Raw genomic sequence first — 27,912 nt, forward strand, 5'->3', positions numbered from 1 at the left:
TTCTTACTTCTTCTTGAAATGTAGGGACGACAGTACATTCCATCACATCCACCTAGTGTACACAGGTAGGTCCATTGTGGCGGGTAGGCGGCTGGCTGCTTTAATGGCTGTTTGCTGTTCCCCTACTCCACTCCACTCCACTATTTGACTGTGGTGCTGCATCAATCAGTGGCTGGCTCAGGTGCAGCTCTTTAACTTACCTAGGAGGGAGGGAGGGAGGGCGGAGAGAAGACAAGGAAGGTGAATGAGCTGTTCCAATGTGAAATGCCGGAAACACAGAAACACAGAAGACACACACACACACACACACAACAAGAGGTGGCAATGTATTCATTAATTGCATTTAATAAATGAGCTCATTATCACACATGACTGTACAAATGCATTGTCCAACAGGTGTTGAAATAATGGGATTAAAAGGGGAGATCCCTTCAGAAAGACAGAAACAATGGCAAAGAGAAAAAACACTTTTGGAATCTGATTTTAGTCAACACATAAGGGAAGGGTGCACCGGTCCTGGAAATACTGCAATACCAGGTCAATGCGTGGAGTGGACAGAGCAAGCTCTATTTCCATCTCCCTGTTCTAAAAATCCATTTAATATATGGTCCCCAGATAGGGGACGTATCAGATATTAAACTGATAAGAACAGATTTTTTTTTTTTTTTTTTTTTTTTTTTTTTCATTCAGATCACGTCTTAAAAATCATAAAATTCAAAATAAAAAAGACTTAGATCATCACAATGAAAACTGAAAACGTACAATTAATTTTTGTTTTCCTCTTTCCTTTTTTTTCCTTAAGAAATCAAAAAAACATTCCTTTTTTAACAGCAATAGTTCCTAACATATCCACTAGATGTTCCTGCAAATCATTACCATCCCACTCACAGTTTACAATGCACGTTAACCATGTTGGCACACCATACCTTTCAAGAAACCCTGGTAAATTTTCTCTTACACAGAGCCGCACCCTCCTCCGCATTTTTTCAAAATTAATTTTACTACGTAACTGCTCTACTTCTTCCAATAACCTGTCTCTTTCTGCTCTTTCCTCTTCTGAAATGACACTTTTTTTCTTTCTCTCTGCTTTTTTCCTTTTTTTCTCATCACTTTGCCCACTTCCTTCCAATTTATAAAGCTTGCCTTCTTCCAAACTAACTTCCGCTTCCTTTCTTTTGACTATCTTCTTATTTTCCTCTTGTACCTCACGTTTGCTTTTCTTTGGGCACGATTTGAATATGTGCCCCTCCTCTCCACACATATTACATACTTTCCCTTTCTGACATTCATTATACTTATGTCCCTCTTGCAGACATTTTGTACACATTACTTTCTCACAGGCTTCTCTCTCATGACCATACTCTTTACAATTCAAACAAAACATATCCATTCCAAGAAAAAATAAATTTCCACACGCACTTCCAATCTTGAACCGCGCTGGAGGAAACAATAGGTTTCTAGATTCACCAATTCTCACAAATTTACAAAGAAATTTCCACTTCCCAGTCCAAAATCCAAAAGGGTTAAACACTTTCCCCTTTCCCACCACCTCCTCACAAAACTTATTGAGAAATAACTTAATGTCCTCTTCATCCACGTAAGGCGAAAACATTTTTACAACCACCAACTTTTTGTTTGGCACAAAATGTGGTGTTACCTTCACACCCACAAGTCTTGGGTCCCTTTTACCTTCCTTCAAGCGTTCTAAAAAGACAGCATAAATTTCTTCTGTGGCGAAGGTAACGTCAAAGCACCCTCTCCTCGGATAGTCCATCACCGCCAAAATGCATGATCTCTCCAGCTGAAAGAAATCCAACAAAAGAACCTTTGTGATGAACTCCAGATCCTTCCTTTGTCGCTCAGATTCCTCCACGAAAAACCGGACAGCATTCCTGGTACGCATATATTCGGGAATTTCCTCCATCCTGCTCCAAACGAATTCCAGCAATCTCCAAAGAATACCTTCAGTACCGAAGTACCAGGCAGGTGATCGCTCCCCGTTGCCCTGGACTAATCCTCCTCCCCAATAGCAGCAGAGGGGTGAAGTCTCTCCTAAGAGAAACGATCCCCCCAGGCCAAGGAAAAGGGTACCAGGGCACCTCCTGACCAAGAAACAAGGCAATACCCTAAAGTACTACACTTGATCTTAGCCAAAAGGCCGAGAAGCGATAACCCGAGCGGCCCTTGCCTTGCCCGAGCCTGTCCCATACTGCTGTTCACCCCTTGCAGCGATTCAGCCTACTCCTAGGCAATTCCATGGGGCCCTGCAGGCTCACACACATTTACAGCTACTAAGCGGGAGGTGAATAAAGGCCGGAGAGGAAGCCAGACAGGATTTGCTTCTTTTGCTTGCACCACAATGCAGTGCTGAAAGAGGAGGAATCTACATAAAAACGCCTTCCTGGCAACGCCCAAATGCCCTCCTGCCATGCAGATAAACACTGGCAGCGGCAGCAAGTGCATGCCCACAGCCACCCCTTGTTCCTTCACACCTTGTATCAGCTTTAATCCAGTCCTGTGCTGCCTGCTGAGCAGCACTGAACAACACTGCCTGGGCCCAGGCTTTTATCTCTGAGGCAGGCCCCATTATGATGTCAGAAAGCTGGCTCTGGAATCCTGAGGGCTCCACTATGACACGTGCAAAGTTCCGTCTGAACTTTATATAAGACTGTGAGGCTCAGTCAGTCACTCAGTGTTGCCTGAGAGGGCAACACTGCAACAGCCGGCCGCCAGGCTGTCTTTTTTTTGCACATTTATTTGCCTCCAGGAGGCCACAAGAGGGAGACAAGGGACTGCAAAATGGAAAATAGGCATCCACCAACTTTACAGACAACTTCTCTTTGCTCCTACAACCTCCATCCTTGCACAGTTTGTTATTCTTCCAGGTAACATAGTAACAAATCCAAATTGCTGCTCTCTTTGTAGGCAAGCAAGGGTTTGTTGCAACTGCAATTCTTACTTCTTCTTGAAATGTAGGGACGACAGTACATTCCATCACATCCACCTAGTGTACACAGGTAGGTCCATTGTGGCGGGTAGGCGGCTGGCTGCTTTAATGGCTGTTTGCTGTTCCCCTACTCCACTCCACTCCACTATTTGACTGTGGTGCTGCATCAATCAGTGGCTGGCTCAGGTGCAGCTCTTTAACTTACCTAGGAGGGAGGGAGGGAGGGCGGAGAGAAGACAAGGAAGGTGAATGAGCTGTTCCAATGTGAAATGCCGGAAACACAGAAACACAGAAGACACACACACACACACACACAACAAGAGGTGGCAATGTATTCATTAATTGCATTTAATAAATGAGCTCATTATCACACATGACTGTACAAATGCATTGTCCAACAGGTGTTGAAATAATGGGATTAAAAGGGGAGATCCCTTCAGAAAGACAGAAACAATGGCAAAGAGAAAAAACACTTTTGGAATCTGATTTTAGTCAACACATAAGGGAAGGGTGCACCGGTCCTGGAAATACTGCAATACCAGGTCAATGCGTGGAGTGGACAGAGCAAGCTCTATTTCCATCTCCCTGTTCTAAAAATCCATTTAATATATGGTCCCCAGATAGGGGACGTATCAGATATTAAACTGATAAGAACAGATTTTTTTTTTTTTTTTTTTTTTTTTTTTTAAAACCATTTCAGTTAGTTATAAGCAACTTATAATGTTTCTCAAAACTTGAAAATCAAATCCACGTTGCTTCAAACTTATCATCATTCTGGTTTGTTCTTTATTTTTTCTTCAATTTACATAAACAATCACAAAAAAAAACAGAACAATATTACCTACATCGTATCAGGAATTTCCATTTTTTGAACTTCCATATCCCCTCTGAATCTAGGCCACCACCACGCTGTCTATCCCACAAATACATGACGTAAAGTCTAGACAAAATCATCCTAATACACTCATTTACAGGCACTAATTTCCTTTTAAACACTAACAAGTTTCTCACATCCCACAAACTTTCCATCACACATGCCATAATTAACCACATAATTCTATCTTTCATACGACTACTTGCACCCATTCCAAACATTGCTACTTTCCAATTAACAAATTTTACCCCCGCTAGTTCTTTACACAAACCACCCACCCCTTTCCATACTTCATACGAATAGTCACAATCCCACAACATATGTCTCACACTCTCACTTGCTCCACATCCATTCCTCGGGCAAACCTCAGACCTAATAAGATCCCTTCTTTTCTGCACTTGCCTAACAGGTAGGATATTATGCAGCGACATCCATACAATATCACGCTGTCTGTTTGACATACCACTCACCTTCAATTTACTCCATACACTCTGCACTTCATTAGACCTCAAACCTGCAATTTCACATGGAATTTCATTCGCACGTATTCTCTTCATCACCGCATTCTTATTTTTAAACTCACTCATTGGCACAGCAAGCAAGTCATTTTTCCTCACAAAAACCTCAATCCTCATATACCACACTGGACACTTGAAAGCCACAGGCACACTTGCATCTCTCTTTACCCAATTCAGACCATACAACATCCAACCAGCCAAGTATCTAATCATGAAACCAGTCTTATTATTCCTCTGCACTAACACAGACACCACTTTGATATAATTCAAAGCCAAAAATACCTCAACATTTGGAAAATCCAAACCACCATTCACACACATCTTATACACATACTCTCTCTTCAATTTTTCCATTCTACTCCCCCAAAAAAATGTAAAAATCATCTTTTCCGTCTTCTTAATTTTGTGAGTAGCAAAAGGGAAAACAACTGCACAAAAAAGTAAAATTGGTAACACAACAGATTTAACTATCAAAATTTTTCCCGTCAGTGTCAAACTTCTCAGTCTCCAAAAGTTCAGTTTTCGTTCTATTCTCATACCACATTCATCCCAACTTTCATTCCCTCTCAAATCCTCATTAAATTGCACACCCAATATTTTAATAGCACCCATCTCACAATTAACCCCATCCATTCTCACACTCCTATCACCAAAACACTTAAAGCTACATTTACCCCAATTCACTTTAAACGCAGACGCACTACAAAACAACCTCAACAACAATCTCGCTCTATTTATCTCCGCCTCTCTTTCACTAACAATCACCACATCGTCCATATAACCCAATACTTTCAGAAACTTACCATTACTCCCAGGAATTAATAACCCCCTCATAAATTTTTCCCTTCTAACCATACACAACAACACTTCAATCACACTAATGAACAGGACAGGGGACATAGGACAACCCTGCCTGACACCTGACCTTATCCCCACTTTTCCACTCAGAAACCCATTTACGAGAAACTCACTTGTTACGTTCCCATACAAACCTTTCACTGCATACACAAACTTTCTCGGAAAACCCATTTTACACAGCACACTAAACATAAACTCATGCGACACCCTATCAAATGCCTTTTCAAAATCCACAGATAGGACCATACATTTCTGCTTTCTATCCATACAGTCCCCAATCATATCCCTTAGTAACAACAAATTATCAGTCATACTTCTACCAGGCACTGCACACACTTGATCTTCATTCACCACTTCAGCAACAACCTCACGCATCCTATTGGCCAATACTTTACTAAAACACTTATAGTCAGAATCCAACAAAGTAATTGGCCTCCAATTTGCCAAATTTTTCTTCTCACCTTTTTTATATATCAGCACAACCACACCTTCTTTCATAGATTTGCTCAACACACCATGCTTCCACATATACTGACATACCTCAAGCAAATCCCCACCAATTATATCCCACATCCTCACATATAATTCAATTGGGATCCCATCCTTCCCAGGTGTTTTATTTTTACTTGCACTCATCACCACATTTCTCACTTCATCCATGGTAATATCACCACACAGAGACTCACAATCTTCCTCTCCAAGTTTATTTTCCAACCCATTCAAAACCTCATTCATCAAATCCTTATCATACCACTTCTCTCCATACAACTGGGTATAAAAACCTTCAACTTCACTCATCACATCCTTTCCAGAAACACACTCACCCCTATCATTCAATAATTCATCCATATCATCCTTTTTACCACATATTTTTTTGAAAAAAAATCTTGTACATTTTTCATCTTTGTCTAAGTTTTCAACTTTTGATCTATATATAATTTTTTTCCCTTTTTCCTCTAATAAAAGCTTACTTTCATTCCTTGCGTCCCTCATCAAATCACTGACATCCACACCAAGCTCGCCAAGTTTTCTCAACCATTCTATTCTAACATTCAACTCATTATATTGGTTTCTTAGCATAGCTGCTTTTTTATAGCCCCATTTTTTAAAGAATCTTTTACATTCATTCTTCATCCAATCCCACCACTCCAACACATTCCCAAAAGATTCCTGCCGCGATTTCCATCCTTTATACGCATATATAAAAGCCTTCACAATTCTTTCATCCTCTAATAAACTTACATTTAACTTCCATACCCCTGCACCACGCACTAAACGAACATCCCCTTCAAAAGTTGCACACATACACACATGGTCAGAAAAGGTCACATCGCGCTGCCGCAAACTCATGCACCCCACATTTTTTGAGAAAAGCACCCGATCTATCCTTGATGTTACCCCTCCTCTATCAGACCTATAAGTGTCGGGTGGTGGCTTTCCCAAATGAACCTCAGCAGTATCTATAAAAGAAAAATCTTTGATTAATTGGTACAACTTTTTACCAGATACATCCATTTTTTCCCCTTCCGTCACACAGTTAAAGTCCCCAACCCAAATCGTAGGAATTCTCCCTGGCAAAAAAAAGGACAACTTCTCTAGGAGCTCTAACCTCTCTTCTTTTTTTGTTGCTCCATATATATTAATTACCCTTACCCTCCACCCTCTGACATTTATCTCTGCCAAAATACACCTCCCCACTTCCACCACAATATAACTTTCTAATTTTAAATTCCTATTCCCTAGCAATATTCCTACCCCATCATTTTTATTTATAGAAGAACCAGACCATATACATTGGCCATATGGCCATTCCTGTTCTGGCACAGGTTCCCTAATACCGCATTCTTGCAAACAATATACATCAGCTCCTAAATTTTTTAAAAAATCCAGAACTGCAGCCCTCCTGGGCTTAGATTGAATCAGTCGTACATTTAAGGATACGACATCAAATGTAGGTTTGGATGCCATATTTTAATTTTCATAGCCAGATAACCGCAGGTTGTCCATTTGCACTTCAGCCTTTGCCTTCTGGAGGCTGGCAACCTAATGTGAAGAAACTGGTCCCTTGATCTTCTAGAAAAGGCTCATCAAACGAAATCACTGATGAGGGGTATTCCTCCTCCCTTCCAGGGGTTACAGGGGGTGACGCGGCCAGCCTGGCTCTCTTAGCCCCCATATCCAGAATTTCGTCTGCAGGTCGGGTGCCTACAGTGGTAAAATCCCCTTGACCTCCAACTCCTTCCAGAAACACTTCATCCAGACTCCAAGAAACAGGAGGAGTCACGGGGACGTCGCCCTCAATTTCTCCCTCACCCTGTAGCCCAGTCTGGGCATCGGATGGGTGAGGAAGATCCTCCTCGACCGGGGCTACCTCCATGCCTGCCCCTTCCTCCACACGTACTTCTACTGGAGATGTGCTTAAAGAAGCCAGATAGTCAGCGGGTACCTCCTCGCCCAACCGTCCAGTTCTCGCTATCATCTCAGCCACTTGGCTCCTGGCTGCCTCTGCATATGACTTCTTCCGCAGAGGGCAGTCTTTGAATGTATGCCCTTCCACCTCGCAGAGATTACAAACAATGCGGTTGACACATTCTTTTGCTTTGTGACCCTCCTGGTTACATCTGGAACACTTCCCTGAATTTTGACATCCTTCCCTTGTGTGGCCAAAAACTTTACAATTCCTGCAGAAGGGAGGACACCTGGGAAAAAACAGATATCCCCTGTCTCTTCCAATGGAGAAGTTCGATGGAGGGAAATGGAAGCCTCCTGGTTCCTCAATATCTTGCCGAAACCGGACCCGAAATTTGTATTTCCCATTCCAGATCATTTCAGTGTTCAAGATTTTATTCTCAAACTTAACATATGCACAATGTCTAGACAGGAATGTCGTGATATCTTGCAAAGGTACATGTGCATTGTAGAGAAAAACAACCAGGAAGACTTCTCCTTCATCATACAGCAGGATAAAAGTAAGTCCTCCAAGCTCAGGATTGTTCACATTTTGCATCAAATTGTAATGGAAAGTATGGCAGGCAGGTAAATCCGTCAATATCAAGGTAAAATGACCAACCTTATGCTCCTGAAGACAAAGGATTTTCTTCCGCTCCACTTTCAGAATTCCAAACAAGATGTTGTTCACCAGGTGTCGTAGGTCCAGGGTCTTCTCTGATCCAACATCAACTTCGATCCGAATGCCGTACTTGACCCGGGTTTCCCCGGCCTTAGCGTGACGTACAATAACGCCCATGTCGATCGCCTTCCTGCCACTGGCTGTCTCCCTATAGCAACAAGCAGCTTAAGCCCCAAAGGGCGATGCTGCAGGGCCGAGAGTTCAGCACTGGACGCCTCTGGTTAGCCACTTGAGCTTAGCCAAAAGGCCGAGAAGCGATAACCCGAGCGGCCCTTGCCTTGCCCGAGCCTGTCCCATACTGCTGTTCACCCCTTGCAGCGATTCAGCCTACTCCTAGGCAATTCCATGGGGCCCTGCAGGCTCACACACATTTACAGCTACTAAGCGGGAGGTGAATAAAGGCCGGAGAGGAAGCCAGACAGGATTTGCTTCTTTTGCTTGCACCACAATGCAGTGCTGAAAGAGGAGGAATCTACATAAAAACGCCTTCCTGGCAACGCCCAAATGCCCTCCTGCCATGCAGATAAACACTGGCAGCGGCAGCAAGTGCATGCCCACAGCCACCCCTTGTTCCTTCACACCTTGTATCAGCTTTAATCCAGTCCTGTGCTGCCTGCTGAGCAGCACTGAACAACACTGCCTGGGCCCAGGCTTTTATCTCTGAGGCAGGCCCCATTATGATGTCAGAAAGCTGGCTCTGGAATCCTGAGGGCTCCACTATGACACGTGCAAAGTTCCGTCTGAACTTTATATAAGACTGTGAGGCTCAGTCAGTCACTCAGTGTTGCCTGAGAGGGCAACACTGCAACAGCCGGCCGCCAGGCTGTCTTTTTTTTGCACATTTATTTGCCTCCAGGAGGCCACAAGAGGGAGACAAGGGACTGCAAAATGGAAAATAGGCATCCACCAACTTTACAGACAACTTCTCTTTGCTCCTACAACCTCCATCCTTGCACAGTTTGTTATTCTTCCAGGTAACATAGTAACAAATCCAAATTGCTGCTCTCTTTGTAGGCAAGCAAGGGTTTGTTGCAACTGCAATTCTTACTTCTTCTTGAAATGTAGGGACGACAGTACATTCCATCACATCCACCTAGTGTACACAGGTAGGTCCATTGTGGCGGGTAGGCGGCTGGCTGCTTTAATGGCTGTTTGCTGTTCCCCTACTCCACTCCACTCCACTATTTGACTGTGGTGCTGCATCAATCAGTGGCTGGCTCAGGTGCAGCTCTTTAACTTACCTAGGAGGGAGGGAGGGAGGGCGGAGAGAAGACAAGGAAGGTGAATGAGCTGTTCCAATGTGAAATGCCGGAAACACAGAAACACAGAAGACACACACACACACACACACAACAAGAGGTGGCAATGTATTCATTAATTGCATTTAATAAATGAGCTCATTATCACACATGACTGTACAAATGCATTGTCCAACAGGTGTTGAAATAATGGGATTAAAAGGGGAGATCCCTTCAGAAAGACAGAAACAATGGCAAAGAGAAAAAACACTTTTGGAATCTGATTTTAGTCAACACATAAGGGAAGGGTGCACCGGTCCTGGAAATACTGCAATACCAGGTCAATGCGTGGAGTGGACAGAGCAAGCTCTATTTCCATCTCCCTGTTCTAAAAATCCATTTAATATATGGTCCCCAGATAGGGGACGTATCAGATATTAAACTGATAAGAACAGATACTACACTTGATCTTAGCCAAAAGGCCGAGAAGCGATAACCCGAGCGGCCCTTGCCTTGCCCGAGCCTGTCCCATACTGCTGTTCACCCCTTGCAGCGATTCAGCCTACTCCTAGGCAATTCCATGGGGCCCTGCAGGCTCACACACATTTACAGCTACTAAGCGGGAGGTGAATAAAGGCCGGAGAGGAAGCCAGACAGGATTTGCTTCTTTTGCTTGCACCACAATGCAGTGCTGAAAGAGGAGGAATCTACATAAAAACGCCTTCCTGGCAACGCCCAAATGCCCTCCTGCCATGCAGATAAACACTGGCAGCGGCAGCAAGTGCATGCCCACAGCCACCCCTTGTTCCTTCACACCTTGTATCAGCTTTAATCCAGTCCTGTGCTGCCTGCTGAGCAGCACTGAACAACACTGCCTGGGCCCAGGCTTTTATCTCTGAGGCAGGCCCCATTATGATGTCAGAAAGCTGGCTCTGGAATCCTGAGGGCTCCACTATGACACGTGCAAAGTTCCGTCTGAACTTTATATAAGACTGTGAGGCTCAGTCAGTCACTCAGTGTTGCCTGAGAGGGCAACACTGCAACAGCCGGCCGCCAGGCTGTCTTTTTTTTGCACATTTATTTGCCTCCAGGAGGCCACAAGAGGGAGACAAGGGACTGCAAAATGGAAAATAGGCATCCACCAACTTTACAGACAACTTCTCTTTGCTCCTACAACCTCCATCCTTGCACAGTTTGTTATTCTTCCAGGTAACATAGTAACAAATCCAAATTGCTGCTCTCTTTGTAGGCAAGCAAGGGTTTGTTGCAACTGCAATTCTTACTTCTTCTTGAAATGTAGGGACGACAGTACATTCCATCACATCCACCTAGTGTACACAGGTAGGTCCATTGTGGCGGGTAGGCGGCTGGCTGCTTTAATGGCTGTTTGCTGTTCCCCTACTCCACTCCACTCCACTATTTGACTGTGGTGCTGCATCAATCAGTGGCTGGCTCAGGTGCAGCTCTTTAACTTACCTAGGAGGGAGGGAGGGAGGGCGGAGAGAAGACAAGGAAGGTGAATGAGCTGTTCCAATGTGAAATGCCGGAAACACAGAAACACAGAAGACACACACACACACACACACAACAAGAGGTGGCAATGTATTCATTAATTGCATTTAATAAATGAGCTCATTATCACACATGACTGTACAAATGCATTGTCCAACAGGTGTTGAAATAATGGGATTAAAAGGGGAGATCCCTTCAGAAAGACAGAAACAATGGCAAAGAGAAAAAACACTTTTGGAATCTGATTTTAGTCAACACATAAGGGAAGGGTGCACCGGTCCTGGAAATACTGCAATACCAGGTCAATGCGTGGAGTGGACAGAGCAAGCTCTATTTCCATCTCCCTGTTCTAAAAATCCATTTAATATATGGTCCCCAGATAGGGGACGTATCAGATATTAAACTGATAAGAACAGATTTTTTTTTTTTTTTATTCATTCAGATCACGTCTTAAAAATCATAAAATTCAAAATAAAAAAGACTTAGATCATCACAATGAAAACTGAAAACGTACAATTAATTTTTGTTTTCCTCTTTCCTTTTTTTTCCTTAAGAAATCAAAAAAACATTCCTTTTTTAACAGCAATAGTTCCTAACATATCCACTAGATGTTCCTGCAAATCATTACCATCCCACTCACAGTTTACAATGCACGTTAACCATGTTGGCACACCATACCTTTCAAGAAACCCTGGTAAATTTTCTCTTACACAGAGCCGCACCCTCCTCCGCATTTTTTCAAAATTAATTTTACTACGTAACTGCTCTACTTCTTCCAATAACCTGTCTCTTTCTGCTCTTTCCTCTTCTGAAATGACACTTTTTTTCTTTCTCTCTGCTTTTTTCCTTTTTTTCTCATCACTTTGCCCACTTCCTTCCAATTTATGAAGCTTGCCTTCTTCCAAACTAACTTCCGCTTCCTTTCTTTTGACTATCTTCTTATTTTCCTCTTGTACCTCACGTTTGCTTTTCTTTGGGCACGATTTGAATATGTGCCCCTCCTCTCCACACATATTACATACTTTCCCTTTCTGACATTCATTATACTTATGTCCCTCTTGCAGACATTTTGTACACATTACTTTCTCACAGGCTTCTCTCTCATGACCATACTCTTTACAATTCAAACAAAACATATCCATTCCAAGAAAAAATAAATTTCCACACGCACTTCCAATCTTGAACCGCGCTGGAGGAAACAATAGGTTTCTAGATTCACCAATTCTCACAAATTTACAAAGAAATTTCCACTTCCCAGTCCAAAATCCAAAAGGGTTAAACACTTTCCCCTTTCCCACCACCTCCTCACAAAACTTATTGAGAAATAACTTAATGTCCTCTTCATCCACGTAAGGCGAAAACATTTTTACAACCACCAACTTTTTGTTTGGCACAAAATGTGGTGTTACCTTCACACCCACAAGTCTTGGGTCCCTTTTACCTTCCTTCAAGCGTTCTAAAAAGACAGCATAAATTTCTTCTGTGGCGAAGGTAACGTCAAAGCACCCTCTCCTCGGATAGTCCATCACCGCCAAAATGCATGATCTCTCCAGCTGAAAGAAATCCAACAAAAGAACCTTTGTGATGAACTCCAGATCCTTCCTTTGTCGCTCAGATTCCTCCACGAAAAACCGGACAGCATTCCTGGTACGCATATATTCGGGAATTTCCTCCATCCTGCTCCAAACGAATTCCAGCAATCTCCAAAGAATACCTTCAGTACCGAAGTACCAGGCAGGTGATCGCTCCCCGTTGCCCTGGACTAATCCTCCTCCCCAATAGCAGCAGAGGGGTGAAGTCTCTCCTAAGAGAAACGATCCCCCCAGGCCAAGGAAAAGGGTACCAGGGCACCTCCTGACCAAGAAACAAGGCAATACCCTAAAGTACTACACTTGATCTTAGCCAAAAGGCCGAGAAGCGATAACCCGAGCGGCCCTTGCCTTGCCCGAGCCTGTCCCATACTGCTGTTCACCCCTTGCAGCGATTCAGCCTACTCCTAGGCAATTCCATGGGGCCCTGCAGGCTCACACACATTTACAGCTACTAAGCGGGAGGTGAATAAAGGCCGGAGAGGAAGCCAGACAGGATTTGCTTCTTTTGCTTGCACCACAATGCAGTGCTGAAAGAGGAGGAATCTACATAAAAACGCCTTCCTGGCAACGCCCAAATGCCCTCCTGCCATGCAGATAAACACTGGCAGCGGCAGCAAGTGCATGCCCACAGCCACCCCTTGTTCCTTCACACCTTGTATCAGCTTTAATCCAGTCCTGTGCTGCCTGCTGAGCAGCACTGAACAACACTGCCTGGGCCCAGGCTTTTATCTCTGAGGCAGGCCCCATTATGATGTCAGAAAGCTGGCTCTGGAATCCTGAGGGCTCCACTATGACACGTGCAAAGTTCCGTCTGAACTTTATATAAGACTGTGAGGCTCAGTCAGTCACTCAGTGTTGCCTGAGAGGGCAACACTGCAACAGCCGGCCGCCAGGCTGTCTTTTTTTTGCACATTTATTTGCCTCCAGGAGGCCACAAGAGGGAGACAAGGGACTGCAAAATGGAAAATAGGCATCCACCAACTTTACAGACAACTTCTCTTTGCTCCTACAACCTCCATCCTTGCACAGTTTGTTATTCTTCCAGGTAACATAGTAACAAATCCAAATTGCTGCTCTCTTTGTAGGCAAGCAAGGGTTTGTTGCAACTGCAATTCTTACTTCTTCTTGAAATGTAGGGACGACAGTACATTCCATCACATCCACCTAGTGTACACAGGTAGGTCCATTGTGGCGGGTAGGCGGCTGGCTGCTTTAATGGCTGTTTGCTGTTCCCCTACTCCACTCCACTCCACTATTTGACTGTGGTGCTGCATCAATCAGTGGCTGGCTCAGGTGCAGCTCTTTAACTTACCTAGGAGGGAGGGAGGGAGGGCGGAGAGAAGACAAGGAAGGTGAATGAGCTGTTCCAATGTGAAATGCCGGAAACACAGAAACACAGAAGACACACACACACACACACACAACAAGAGGTGGCAATGTATTCATTAATTGCATTTAATAAATGAGCTCATTATCACACATGACTGTACAAATGCATTGTCCAACAGGTGTTGAAATAATGGGATTAAAAGGGGAGATCCCTTCAGAAAGACAGAAACAATGGCAAAGAGAAAAAACACTTTTGGAATCTGATTTTAGTCAACACATAAGGGAAGGGTGCACCGGTCCTGGAAATACTGCAATACCAGGTCAATGCGTGGAGTGGACAGAGCAAGCTCTATTTCCATCTCCCTGTTCTAAAAATCCATTTAATATATGGTCCCCAGATAGGGGACGTATCAGATATTAAACTGATAAGAACAGATACTACACTTGATCTTAGCCAAAAGGCCGAGAAGCGATAACCCGAGCGGCCCTTGCCTTGCCCGAGCCTGTCCCATACTGCTGTTCACCCCTTGCAGCGATTCAGCCTACTCCTAGGCAATTCCATGGGGCCCTGCAGGCTCACACACATTTACAGCTACTAAGCGGGAGGTGAATAAAGGCCGGAGAGGAAGCCAGACAGGATTTGCTTCTTTTGCTTGCACCACAATGCAGTGCTGAAAGAGGAGGAATCTACATAAAAACGCCTTCCTGGCAACGCCCAAATGCCCTCCTGCCATGCAGATAAACACTGGCAGCGGCAGCAAGTGCATGCCCACAGCCACCCCTTGTTCCTTCACACCTTGTATCAGCTTTAATCCAGTCCTGTGCTGCCTGCTGAGCAGCACTGAACAACACTGCCTGGGCCCAGGCTTTTATCTCTGAGGCAGGCCCCATTATGATGTCAGAAAGCTGGCTCTGGAATCCTGAGGGCTCCACTATGACACGTGCAAAGTTCCGTCTGAACTTTATATAAGACTGTGAGGCTCAGTCAGTCACTCAGTGTTGCCTGAGAGGGCAACACTGCAACAGCCGGCCGCCAGGCTGTCTTTTTTTTGCACATTTATTTGCCTCCAGGAGGCCACAAGAGGGAGACAAGGGACTGCAAAATGGAAAATAGGCATCCACCAACTTTACAGACAACTTCTCTTTGCTCCTACAACCTCCATCCTTGCACAGTTTGTTATTCTTCCAGGTAACATAGTAACAAATCCAAATTGCTGCTCTCTTTGTAGGCAAGCAAGGGTTTGTTGCAACTGCAATTCTTACTTCTTCTTGAAATGTAGGGACGACAGTACATTCCATCACATCCACCTAGTGTACACAGGTAGGTCCATTGTGGCGGGTAGGCGGCTGGCTGCTTTAATGGCTGTTTGCTGTTCCCCTACTCCACTCCACTCCACTATTTGACTGTGGTGCTGCATCAATCAGTGGCTGGCTCAGGTGCAGCTCTTTAACTTACCTAGGAGGGAGGGAGGGAGGGCGGAGAGAAGACAAGGAAGGTGAATGAGCTGTTCCAATGTGAAATGCCGGAAACACAGAAACACAGAAGACACACACACACACACACACAACAAGAGGTGGCAATGTATTCATTAATTGCATTTAATAAATGAGCTCATTATCACACATGACTGTACAAATGCATTGTCCAACAGGTGTTGAAATAATGGGATTAAAAGGGGAGATCCCTTCAGAAAGACAGAAACAATGGCAAAGAGAAAAAACACTTTTGGAATCTGATTTTAGTCAACACATAAGGGAAGGGTGCACCGGTCCTGGAAATACTGCAATACCAGGTCAATGCGTGGAGTGGACAGAGCAAGCTCTATTTCCATCTCCCTGTTCTAAAAATCCATTTAATATATGGTCCCCAGATAGGGGACGTATCAGATATTAAACTGATAAGAACAGATACTACACTTGATCTTAGCCAAAAGGCCGAGAAGCGATAACCCGAGCGGCCCTTGCCTTGCCCGAGCCTGTCCCATACTGCTGTTCACCCCTTGCAGCGATTCAGCCTACTCCTAGGCAATTCCATGGGGCCCTGCAGGCTCACACACATTTACAGCTACTAAGCGGGAGGTGAATAAAGGCCGGAGAGGAAGCCAGACAGGATTTGCTTCTTTTGCTTGCACCACAATGCAGTGCTGAAAGAGGAGGAATCTACATAAAAACGCCTTCCTGGCAACGCCCAAATGCCCTCCTGCCATGCAGATAAACACTGGCAGCGGCAGCAAGTGCATGCCCACAGCCACCCCTTGTTCCTTCACACCTTGTATCAGCTTTAATCCAGTCCTGTGCTGCCTGCTGAGCAGCACTGAACAACACTGCCTGGGCCCAGGCTTTTATCTCTGAGGCAGGCCCCATTATGATGTCAGAAAGCTGGCTCTGGAATCCTGAGGGCTCCACTATGACACGTGCAAAGTTCCGTCTGAACTTTATATAAGACTGTGAGGCTCAGTCAGTCACTCAGTGTTGCCTGAGAGGGCAACACTGCAACAGCCGGCCGCCAGGCTGTCTTTTTTTTGCACATTTATTTGCCTCCAGGAGGCCACAAGAGGGAGACAAGGGACTGCAAAATGGAAAATAGGCATCCACCAACTTTACAGACAACTTCTCTTTGCTCCTACAACCTCCATCCTTGCACAGTTTGTTATTCTTCCAGGTAACATAGTAACAAATCCAAATTGCTGCTCTCTTTGTAGGCAAGCAAGGGTTTGTTGCAACTGCAATTCTTACTTCTTCTTGAAATGTAGGGACGACAGTACATTCCATCACATCCACCTAGTGTACACAGGTAGGTCCATTGTGGCGGGTAGGCGGCTGGCTGCTTTAATGGCTGTTTGCTGTTCCCCTACTCCACTCCACTCCACTATTTGACTGTGGTGCTGCATCAATCAGTGGCTGGCTCAGGTGCAGCTCTTTAACTTACCTAGGAGGGAGGGAGGGAGGGCGGAGAGAAGACAAGGAAGGTGAATGAGCTGTTCCAATGTGAAATGCCGGAAACACAGAAACACAGAAGACACACACACACACACACACAACAAGAGGTGGCAATGTATTCATTAATTGCATTTAATAAATGAGCTCATTATCACACATGACTGTACAAATGCATTGTCCAACAGGTGTTGAAATAATGGGATTAAAAGGGGAGATCCCTTCAGAAAGACAGAAACAATGGCAAAGAGAAAAAACACTTTTGGAATCTGATTTTAGTCAACACATAAGGGAAGGGTGCACCGGTCCTGGAAATACTGCAATACCAGGTCAATGCGTGGAGTGGACAGAGCAAGCTCTATTTCCATCTCCCTGTTCTAAAAATCCATTTAATATATGGTCCCCAGATAGGGGACGTATCAGATATTAAACTGATAAGAACAGATACTACACTTGATCTTAGCCAAAAGGCCGAGAAGCGATAACCCGAGCGGCCCTTGCCTTGCCCGAGCCTGTCCCATACTGCTGTTCACCCCTTGCAGCGATTCAGCCTACTCCTAGGCAATTCCATGGGGCCCTGCAGGCTCACACACATTTACAGCTACTAAGCGGGAGGTGAATAAAGGCCGGAGAGGAAGCCAGACAGGATTTGCTTCTTTTGCTTGCACCACAATGCAGTGCTGAAAGAGGAGGAATCTACATAAAAACGCCTTCCTGGCAACGCCCAAATGCCCTCCTGCCATGCAGATAAACACTGGCAGCGGCAGCAAGTGCATGCCCACAGCCACCCCTTGTTCCTTCACACCTTGTATCAGCTTTAATCCAGTCCTGTGCTGCCTGCTGAGCAGCACTGAACAACACTGCCTGGGCCCAGGCTTTTATCTCTGAGGCAGGCCCCATTATGATGTCAGAAAGCTGGCTCTGGAATCCTGAGGGCTCCACTATGACACGTGCAAAGTTCCGTCTGAACTTTATATAAGACTGTGAGGCTCAGTCAGTCACTCAGTGTTGCCTGAGAGGGCAACACTGCAACAGCCGGCCGCCAGGCTGTCTTTTTTTTGCACATTTATTTGCCTCCAGGAGGCCACAAGAGGGAGACAAGGGACTGCAAAATGGAAAATAGGCATCCACCAACTTTACAGACAACTTCTCTTTGCTCCTACAACCTCCATCCTTGCACAGTTTGTTATTCTTCCAGGTAACATAGTAACAAATCCAAATTGCTGCTCTCTTTGTAGGCAAGCAAGGGTTTGTTGCAACTGCAATTCTTACTTCTTCTTGAAATGTAGGGACGACAGTACATTCCATCACATCCACCTAGTGTACACAGGTAGGTCCATTGTGGCGGGTAGGCGGCTGGCTGCTTTAATGGCTGTTTGCTGTTCCCCTACTCCACTCCACTCCACTATTTGACTGTGGTGCTGCATCAATCAGTGGCTGGCTCAGGTGCAGCTCTTTAACTTACCTAGGAGGGAGGGAGGGAGGGCGGAGAGAAGACAAGGAAGGTGAATGAGCTGTTCCAATGTGAAATGCCGGAAACACAGAAACACAGAAGACACACACACACACACACAACAAGAGGTGGCAATGTATTCATTAATTGCATTTAATAAATGAGCTCATTATCACACATGACTGTACAAATGCATTGTCCAACAGGTGTTGAAATAATGGGATTAAAAGGGGAGATCCCTTCAGAAAGACAGAAACAATGGCAAAGAGAAAAAACACTTTTGGAATCTGATTTTAGTCAACACATAAGGGAAGGGTGCACCGGTCCTGGAAATACTGCAATACCAGGTCAATGCGTGGAGTGGACAGAGCAAGCTCTATTTCCATCTCCCTGTTCTAAAAATCCATTTAATATATGGTCCCCAGATAGGGGACGTATCAGATATTAAACTGATAAGAACAGATACTACACTTGATCTTAGCCAAAAGGCCGAGAAGCGATAACCCGAGCGGCCCTTGCCTTGCCCGAGCCTGTCCCATACTGCTGTTCACCCCTTGCAGCGATTCAGCCTACTCCTAGGCAATTCCATGGGGCCCTGCAGGCTCACACACATTTACAGCTACTAAGCGGGAGGTGAATAAAGGCCGGAGAGGAAGCCAGACAGGATTTGCTTCTTTTGCTTGCACCACAATGCAGTGCTGAAAGAGGAGGAATCTACATAAAAACGCCTTCCTGGCAACGCCCAAATGCCCTCCTGCCATGCAGATAAACACTGGCAGCGGCAGCAAGTGCATGCCCACAGCCACCCCTTGTTCCTTCACACCTTGTATCAGCTTTAATCCAGTCCTGTGCTGCCTGCTGAGCAGCACTGAACAACACTGCCTGGGCCCAGGCTTTTATCTCTGAGGCAGGCCCCATTATGATGTCAGAAAGCTGGCTCTGGAATCCTGAGGGCTCCACTATGACACGTGCAAAGTTCCGTCTGAACTTTATATAAGACTGTGAGGCTCAGTCAATCACTCAGTGTTGCCTGAGAGGGCAACACTGCAACAGCCGGCCGCCAGGCTGTCTTTTTTTTGCACATTTATTTGCCTCCAGGAGGCCACAAGAGGGAGACAAGGGACTGCAAAATGGAAAATAGGCATCCACCAACTTTACAGACAACTTCTCTTTGCTCCTACAACCTCCATCCTTGCACAGTTTGTTATTCTTCCAGGTAACATAGTAACAAATCCAAATTGCTGCTCTCTTTGTAGGCAAGCAAGGGTTTGTTGCAACTGCAATTCTTACTTCTTCTTGAAATGTAGGGACGACAGTACATTCCATCACATCCACCTAGTGTACACAGGTAGGTCCATTGTGGCGGGTAGGCGGCTGGCTGCTTTAATGGCTGTTTGCTGTTCCCCTACTCCACTCCACTCCACTATTTGACTGTGGTGCTGCATCAATCAGTGGCTGGCTCAGGTGCAGCTCTTTAACTTACCTAGGAGGGAGGGAGGGAGGGCGGAGAGAAGACAAGGAAGGTGAATGAGCTGTTCCAATGTGAAATGCCGGAAACACAGAAACACAGAAGACACACACACACACACACACACACAACAAGAGGTGGCAATGTATTCATTAATTGCATTTAATAAATGAGCTCATTATCACACATGACTGTACAAATGCATTGTCCAACAGGTGTTGAAATAATGGGATTAAAAGGGGAGATCCCTTCAGAAAGACAGAAACAATGGCAAAGAGAAAAAACACTTTTGGAATCTGATTTTAGTCAACACATAAGGGAAGGGTGCACCGGTCCTGGAAATACTGCAATACCAGGTCAATGCGTGGAGTGGACAGAGCAAGCTCTATTTCCATCTCCCTGTTCTAAAAATCCATTTAATATATGGTCCCCAGATAGGGGACGTATCAGATATTAAACTGATAAGAACAGATTTTTTTTTATTGAAAGCCCGAGTCGTGCTTTCTATCACCCAAGTGCATAAAAAGTGCAGAGGTGCCACACAAAAAGTGCACAAGGATGCGGTCTATCGCAGCCCTTCTCTTAAAAGAGAGAGGCCCCGCATAACCATTCCCTGACCCTCCAAACCATAGGCCTAGAGGATCAAGGATCGATGGTCCCCCCTCGCCGAAGCTTAGGGAGACCCAAACACACTCCTAGGCTTCTACCTGGGCTGCCACCCCAGTGTCCACCTAGGAGCCTGCATCCTAGTTGCACCTCCCCTCCGAAGAAGGGAGGCCGGGTTGCAGGGGAAAAAGGAACCAGAAGGCCACACATTTTCCCCCTAGACCTCAGGAGGGTCCCAAAAGGGCACCGCATCCCAAAATCCTTGTGACAAACGTGACAAACACACAGTGAAAAACAAAATTAAATAAGTGGATGTGCGCTGTGATACAGCCTGGACATCCGCCAGGTATATAAAAATTCCTCATCTCCCAGCCAGAAGGCCGGGAGAATAAAGGTGTGTGCTTAAAAGTGTGAAAGAAGAGTGCGTGCAAGTGTGCCTTCACTCAGTGGGATCCCACCCCCAGTGAGTTAGGGCACCCCAGGGTCACCAGCCCTGGGGCACATAGCAACTCGGGCTTTCAAACTACCCGACCTCCTGACCTCGATCCGGCGGTCGCCTGGTCACCTACAAATGGTACCTTTAAACCAAATGCGTACACCAGAGCGATGACCGTTGTGGTTCCCTGCCCTCACCTCGGCGTTCTGTCATCCCCCTACGATGGCCCACGTACCACCGGCAGGGATGATTACTAACCTCAGCTTGAGCAGGTACTACACTTGATCTTAGCCAAAAGGCCGAGAAGCGATAACCCGAGCGGCCCTTGCCTTGCCCGAGCCTGTCCCATACTGCTGTTCACCCCTTGCAGCGATTCAGCCTACTCCTAGGCAATTCCATGGGGCCCTGCAGGCTCACACACATTTACAGCTACTAAGCGGGAGGTGAATAAAGGCCGGAGAGGAAGCCAGACAGGATTTGCTTCTTTTGCTTGCACCACAATGCAGTGCTGAAAGAGGAGGAATCTACATAAAAACGCCTTCCTGGCAACGCCCAAATGCCCTCCTGCCATGCAGATAAACACTGGCAGCGGCAGCAAGTGCATGCCCACAGCCACCCCTTGTTCCTTCACACCTTGTATCAGCTTTAATCCAGTCCTGTGCTGCCTGCTGAGCAGCACTGAACAACACTGCCTGGGCCCAGGCTTTTATCTCTGAGGCAGGCCCCATTATGATGTCAGAAAGCTGGCTCTGGAATCCTGAGGGCTCCACTATGACACGTGCAAAGTTCCGTCTGAACTTTATATAAGACTGTGAGGCTCAGTCAGTCACTCAGTGTTGCCTGAGAGGGCAACACTGCAACAGCCGGCCGCCAGGCTGTCTTTTTTTTGCACATTTATTTGCCTCCAGGAGGCCACAAGAGGGAGACAAGGGACTGCAAAATGGAAAATAGGCATCCACCAACTTTACAGACAACTTCTCTTTGCTCCTACAACCTCCATCCTTGCACAGTTTGTTATTCTTCCAGGTAACATAGTAACAAATCCAAATTGCTGCTCTCTTTGTAGGCAAGCAAGGGTTTGTTGCAACTGCAATTCTTACTTCTTCTTGAAATGTAGGGACGACAGTACATTCCATCACATCCACCTAGTGTACACAGGTAGGTCCATTGTGGCGGGTAGGCGGCTGGCTGCTTTAATGGCTGTTTGCTGTTCCCCTACTCCACTCCACTCCACTATTTGACTGTGGTGCTGCATCAATCAGTGGCTGGCTCAGGTGCAGCTCTTTAACTTACCTAGGAGGGAGGGAGGGAGGGCGGAGAGAAGACAAGGAAGGTGAATGAGCTGTTCCAATGTGAAATGCCGGAAACACAGAAACACAGAAGACACACACACACACACACACAACAAGAGGTGGCAATGTATTCATTAATTGCATTTAATAAATGAGCTCATTATCACACATGACTGTACAAATGCATTGTCCAACAGGTGTTGAAATAATGGGATTAAAAGGGGAGATCCCTTCAGAAAGACAGAAACAATGGCAAAGAGAAAAAACACTTTTGGAATCTGATTTTAGTCAACACATAAGGGAAGGGTGCACCGGTCCTGGAAATACTGCAATACCAGGTCAATGCGTGGAGTGGACAGAGCAAGCTCTATTTCCATCTCCCTGTTCTAAAAATCCATTTAATATATGGTCCCCAGATAGGGGACGTATCAGATATTAAACTGATAAGAACAGATACTACACTTGATCTTAGCCAAAAGGCCGAGAAGCGATAACCCGAGCGGCCCTTGCCTTGCCCGAGCCTGTCCCATACTGCTGTTCACCCCTTGCAGCGATTCAGCCTACTCCTAGGCAATTCCATGGGGCCCTGCAGGCTCACACACATTTACAGCTACTAAGCGGGAGGTGAATAAAGGCCGGAGAGGAAGCCAGACAGGATTTGCTTCTTTTGCTTGCACCACAATGCAGTGCTGAAAGAGGAGGAATCTACATAAAAACGCCTTCCTGGCAACGCCCAAATGCCCTCCTGCCATGCAGATAAACACTGGCAGCGGCAGCAAGTGCATGCCCACAGCCACCCCTTGTTCCTTCACACCTTGTATCAGCTTTAATCCAGTCCTGTGCTGCCTGCTGAGCAGCACTGAACAACACTGCCTGGGCCCAGGCTTTTATCTCTGAGGCAGGCCCCATTATGATGTCAGAAAGCTGGCTCTGGAATCCTGAGGGCTCCACTATGACACGTGCAAAGTTCCGTCTGAACTTTATATAAGACTGTGAGGCTCAGTCAGTCACTCAGTGTTGCCTGAGAGGGCAACACTGCAACAGCCGGCCGCCAGGCTGTCTTTTTTTTGCACATTTATTTGCCTCCAGGAGGCCACAAGAGGGAGACAAGGGACTGCAAAATGGAAAATAGGCATCCACCAACTTTACAGACAACTTCTCTTTGCTCCTACAACCTCCATCCTTGCACAGTTTGTTATTCTTCCAGGTAACATAGTAACAAATCCAAATTGCTGCTCTCTTTGTAGGCAAGCAAGGGTTTGTTGCAACTGCAATTCTTACTTCTTCTTGAAATGTAGGGACGACAGTACATTCCATCACATCCACCTAGTGTACACAGGTAGGTCCATTGTGGCGGGTAGGCGGCTGGCTGCTTTAATGGCTGTTTGCTGTTCCCCTACTCCACTCCACTCCACTATTTGACTGTGGTGCTGCATCAATCAGTGGCTGGCTCAGGTGCAGCTCTTTAACTTACCTAGGAGGGAGGGAGGGAGGGCGGAGAGAAGACAAGGAAGGTGAATGAGCTGTTCCAATGTGAAATGCCGGAAACACAGAAACACAGAAGACACACACACACACACACACAACAAGAGGTGGCAATGTATTCATTAATTGCATTTAATAAATGAGCTCATTATCACACATGACTGTACAAATGCATTGTCCAACAGGTGTTGAAATAATGGGATTAAAAGGGGAGATCCCTTCAGAAAGACAGAAACAATGGCAAAGAGAAAAAACACTTTTGGAATCTGATTTTAGTCAACACATAAGGGAAGGGTGCACCGGTCCTGGAAATACTGCAATACCAGGTCAATGCGTGGAGTGGACAGAGCAAGCTCTATTTCCATCTCCCTGTTCTAAAAATCCATTTAATATATGGTCCCCAGATAGGGGACGTATCAGATATTAAACTGATAAGAACAGATTTTTTGATTGAAAATTGCTTTATTGACAATCAATCGTCATCATACAAACATTACTGCGACGCAGCGCAAGCCATGAAGCAGCAAATAATAAATAATAACAGTCGTCAAACATAACATGACAGTATAATACACAGTACAGGCTAGCCTATGCTATACATTACACCACATGCTACACTAACATTCTTGCATTCACTAAAGCCAAACAACAAAGCATTACAGACAAGTGATGGGATAGGGGAGTGGGTAGGAGGGGATAGGGAAGGGGGAAATCACAGGCCCGAAGCTTTATTGAAGGACAACACACAAGAAGGGAGAGTGGGGGGAAGGGGAGTATCAGTCCTCTTCCTCATCGACGTCCGGGCTGTCCCAGGTGGAATAGTCTCTGAGCAGGCTGTGGATCAGCCTGCGGCAGTCCTGGACGGACACACTCTCTCTCCGCAAAATCAGACGGTTCCTGGCGAACCATATAGCGTCCTTAAAGCAGTTCATAAGGCGCCAGGCTTCCTGGATTGCTCCATCCGTGGTATTCCCAGGAAATAGTCCATAAAGTACCGAGCGGTACGACAGTCTGTTCCTGGGTACTGAGTCCTTGAGTTCATGTTCCAAGGCTTTCAACAGACCCTGTGCAAAGGGGCACTGCCAGAAAATGTGCAAAGATGTTTCCTCCGTGAAGGGGCACCTGGGGCAGTAACGGGTCTTGCACAGGTTGCGGGCATGCATGAATGACCTAAGAGGCAGTCCTCCCTGGATGGCCATCCATGAAATGTCCTTGTGCCCGTTGGTCAACCTGCCAGATGACACGTTAGTCCAAACAGTCTCCAACGTGTCGGCATGAAGCCCTGGAACAGACTCCAGTGAGTCCTTTGCTCTGATGTGCTTGTGGATCGTCTTAGGTTTCCACAAGTCGGGCTTAAGACCCTCCAGTTGATGCTCCCTCACAAACCGGACGACATCTCCGTAGAACCAGGGAGCGTGCCAGTTGTAAGGGAAGGAGCTGTCCCACTTGTCCCAGCCAAAACCTCGCCAGAGGGGAAGGAGGAAGTAGCGGGACATGGCCTTGCCCGCAGAGCCGTTTGCTGTCCTCAGAGTCCTACGAACACAGTCACATACAAAAGCGATCCGCAGCAGAGTGGGAATGTCGGGTATACCCTTCCCACCTTTGCGGGGCTCCTTGTACATAACAGTCCGCTTTACTCTGTCCATTTTCGAGCCCCAGATGAAGCGAAACACAGTCCTGGTAATGGCCCTCGAGACGGTGGCAAGAGGGGGCCATGCCTGTGCAGTGTATTGTAGCACAGGCAAGACTTCGTTACGCAGGACCATTGCTTTGCCCTCAATAGTGAGTTGTCTGAGGCTCCACAGTCCGATCCTTTGGTTGACTTTGGCCAAGCGTTCTTCCCACGACTTTAGGGCTGCACCTTCCTTACCGAACCAGACTCCCAGAATTTTGATGAAGTCCGGCTTGATAGTAAACGGGAAGGAGGCAGGAGAAGGCAGGTACCACTTTCCGAAGAGCATGGCTTCCGACTTCCCGCAGTTGACTTTTGCCCCTGAAGCGCGTCCGAACTCCTCACAGGTCTGGACGAGTGCAGTCACCGAACTCTGGTCAGCGCAGAAGACGGTCACGTCGTCCATGTACAGCGAGCATTTGACCTCGAAGTGTCCTGGACCTGGTGCGGTGATCCCTCTGATCTCTCCATTCTGCCGGATAGCCTCTGCGAAGAGCTCTATAACACAAACAAAAAGGAGAGGTGAAAGAGGACAGCCTTGTCTAACCCCCGACGATACAGGAAAGGGGTCAGTCTTCCAGCCGTTCACCAGCACCGAGCTGTAAATGTCGCAATACATCAGGTTAACATACAAACAGAACAACCTGCCAAGCCGCAGCCTACGCAGAGCCTTACCCATGAATTCGTGAGAGACCCGGTCAAAAGCCTTCTCCTGATCCAGACTGACCAGGGCCGCGTGTGTACGGCGGCTTTGCATGTAATGCACCGTGTCCCTCACCAGGGCAAGACTGTCGGCCACCCTACGGCCAGGAATGCCGCAGGTTTGGTCCGATCCGATGATCTGTCCGATGACAGCCTTCAGTCTGTTGGTCAATACTTTGGCGAGGATCTTGTAGTCCACGTTCAGGAGAGAGATGGGACGCCAGTTTTTCAGGTCGCATCTCTCCCCCTTCCGCTTATACAAGATCGTGATCATGCCTTCTCTCAAGGACGGTGGCATTCTACCCTCCACCACCATCTCCTCATAGAGCTCCAGCAGGTCCGGGCAGATCAAGTCCCCCAGCGCTACATAGAGCTCTGCTGGGAGACCATCACTGCCCGGGGTCCTGCCGGGTCTGAAGGATTTAGCGGCAGAGAGCAGTTCCTCCACCGTCAGGGGTACGTCCATAGCCTCCGTACCTGCAGGATCAAGATGATTAGTGATACCTGACAGGAATTTATCGGCGGCTTCGGGGTCAGTGGTTTTCCGGGAGTAGAGGCTTCGGTAGTAGTCTGTGACGACTCCCATCACCTCCTTCTTCCCAGAATGCATGTTTCCGGTCTCATCTCGGAGTTCCTTCAGGGGCGTGTGGCCGGCATGGAGTTTCCTGAAAAAGAACGAGTTACATTTCTCACCCTTCTCCAGGTTCTCCACCTTGGAACGAAAGATAATTCGCTTGGATTCCTCCTCAAAGTGCCTTTTCAGGCCCTTTTTGGCTTCCTCCAGCTCCTTCCTGACGTCCCAGCCGCATTGAAGGAGGTCTTGCAGGGATCGCAGCTGACGCTGCATCTCTCTGAAGTCTCTCTTCCTCTCACACGCCTGTTGACGACTTTTTGCCTGAAAGAAACAACGAAATTCAACTTTAACATATTCCCACCAGTCACAGGTTTTGTCAAAGAAAACTTTATCATTCCTCCAAACAATATAGGCGTCTCTAAGTTCCGCCAGTACCTCCTCTCTTTCCAGCAGGGCACAATTCAGCTTCCAGGAGCCAGGGCCGGGAGGAAAACCGTGGCCGATGGCACCCTGGAAGAGAATGGCCCTGTGGTCAGAGAAGAAGCAGGGGATCATGGAGTGCCCATGCTGCTTGACTGCCCGGGAGGTGAACACAAAGTCAATCCGAGAACGAAGTGAGCCATCGGGTCGGCTCCATGAATAGTTCACAGAGCCGATCCCCATGGAGCCCACAACGTCCTGCAAGGATGCTTCGGTTACCATCTCGATAAGCAGTTTGGAACTGACATCCAGCTTGATTGAAGTGCCGGAACTTCGTCCATCCTCTTCGATGGGGCAGTTGAAGTCCCCGGCCATCACCACTGCCCTAGTGGTGGCGAGCTGGGTCCGCAGGGTCTGGAATAGTTCCAGGCGCTCAGCCTTCATAGGGGGAGCGTACACGTTGATGAGCCTAATCGGCTCTCCCGCCCAGGAACCGTCTACGACCAACAAGCGGCCGCAGACGAGCTCCTGGACAGAGTCAACAGTAAATACGCTTCCCCTAATCAGGATGGCAACCCCTGCAGACTTACAGTCGCCCCCACCAGACCAGTAGGACGGGCCATGGGTCCACTGCCTGGCCAGGTGATGATATGACCTGGAAGAGGGGAGAGTACATTCCTGCAGCATAAATATATCACTCGACTGCTTGGAAAGAAAAGTTAGCACCATCTGACATCTAGTCCTATCTCTAACACTCCTCACATTGAGGCTAAAGATGTTAAGTTTAGCAGCCATGGGGGAGAATAAAGAAGGTTAGTGCAAACGATACACCTTAGTTACCAGTCCGGTCGGGCGGATCCTCCTCGCTT

The 27,912-nt window shown here is 46.6% G+C and overlaps 9 non-coding genes and 5 pseudogenes across 9 annotated transcripts; all 14 read right to left on the minus strand.

The window, feature by feature from the left end:
* Positions 1 to 500: 500 nt before the first annotated feature.
* On the minus strand, positions 501 to 709 carry LOC142732027 (U2 spliceosomal RNA; annotated as a pseudogene).
* Positions 710 to 2,059: 1,350 nt separating this feature from the next.
* Positions 2,060 to 2,170, minus strand: LOC142732040 (U2 spliceosomal RNA; annotated as a pseudogene).
* A 1,282-nt stretch (positions 2,171 to 3,452) lies between these two features.
* Positions 3,453 to 3,642, minus strand: LOC142732030 (U2 spliceosomal RNA). Its single transcript, XR_012879368.1, has one exon. It is a non-coding gene; the product is annotated as a U2 spliceosomal RNA (small nuclear RNA).
* Positions 3,643 to 9,868: 6,226 nt separating this feature from the next.
* Positions 9,869 to 10,059, minus strand: LOC142732029 (U2 spliceosomal RNA). The gene has a single exon (XR_012879367.1). It is a non-coding gene; the product is annotated as a U2 spliceosomal RNA (small nuclear RNA).
* Positions 10,060 to 11,341: 1,282 nt separating this feature from the next.
* On the minus strand, positions 11,342 to 11,538 carry LOC142732025 (U2 spliceosomal RNA). Its single transcript, XR_012879365.1, has one exon. It is a non-coding gene; the product is annotated as a U2 spliceosomal RNA (small nuclear RNA).
* A 1,350-nt stretch (positions 11,539 to 12,888) lies between these two features.
* On the minus strand, positions 12,889 to 12,999 carry LOC142732042 (U2 spliceosomal RNA; annotated as a pseudogene).
* Positions 13,000 to 14,281: 1,282 nt separating this feature from the next.
* LOC142732041 (U2 spliceosomal RNA) lies at positions 14,282 to 14,472 on the minus strand. The gene has a single exon (XR_012879370.1). It is a non-coding gene; the product is annotated as a U2 spliceosomal RNA (small nuclear RNA).
* A 1,282-nt stretch (positions 14,473 to 15,754) lies between these two features.
* Positions 15,755 to 15,945, minus strand: LOC142731994 (U2 spliceosomal RNA). The gene has a single exon (XR_012879340.1). It is a non-coding gene; the product is annotated as a U2 spliceosomal RNA (small nuclear RNA).
* A 1,282-nt stretch (positions 15,946 to 17,227) lies between these two features.
* On the minus strand, positions 17,228 to 17,418 carry LOC142731995 (U2 spliceosomal RNA). Its single transcript, XR_012879341.1, has one exon. It is a non-coding gene; the product is annotated as a U2 spliceosomal RNA (small nuclear RNA).
* Positions 17,419 to 18,698: 1,280 nt separating this feature from the next.
* Positions 18,699 to 18,889, minus strand: LOC142731996 (U2 spliceosomal RNA). Its single transcript, XR_012879342.1, has one exon. It is a non-coding gene; the product is annotated as a U2 spliceosomal RNA (small nuclear RNA).
* A 1,286-nt stretch (positions 18,890 to 20,175) lies between these two features.
* Positions 20,176 to 20,355, minus strand: LOC142732032 (U2 spliceosomal RNA; annotated as a pseudogene).
* Positions 20,356 to 21,139: 784 nt separating this feature from the next.
* LOC142732046 (U2 spliceosomal RNA) lies at positions 21,140 to 21,209 on the minus strand (annotated as a pseudogene).
* A 1,282-nt stretch (positions 21,210 to 22,491) lies between these two features.
* On the minus strand, positions 22,492 to 22,682 carry LOC142731997 (U2 spliceosomal RNA). The gene has a single exon (XR_012879343.1). It is a non-coding gene; the product is annotated as a U2 spliceosomal RNA (small nuclear RNA).
* A 1,282-nt stretch (positions 22,683 to 23,964) lies between these two features.
* LOC142732019 (U2 spliceosomal RNA) lies at positions 23,965 to 24,152 on the minus strand. The gene has a single exon (XR_012879360.1). It is a non-coding gene; the product is annotated as a U2 spliceosomal RNA (small nuclear RNA).
* Positions 24,153 to 27,912: the final 3,760 nt, after the last annotated feature.

This window comes from Rhinoderma darwinii, unplaced genomic scaffold (assembly GCF_050947455.1).
Source record: "Rhinoderma darwinii isolate aRhiDar2 unplaced genomic scaffold, aRhiDar2.hap1 Scaffold_887, whole genome shotgun sequence".
Taxonomy (NCBI): Eukaryota; Metazoa; Chordata; class Amphibia; order Anura; family Rhinodermatidae; genus Rhinoderma; species Rhinoderma darwinii.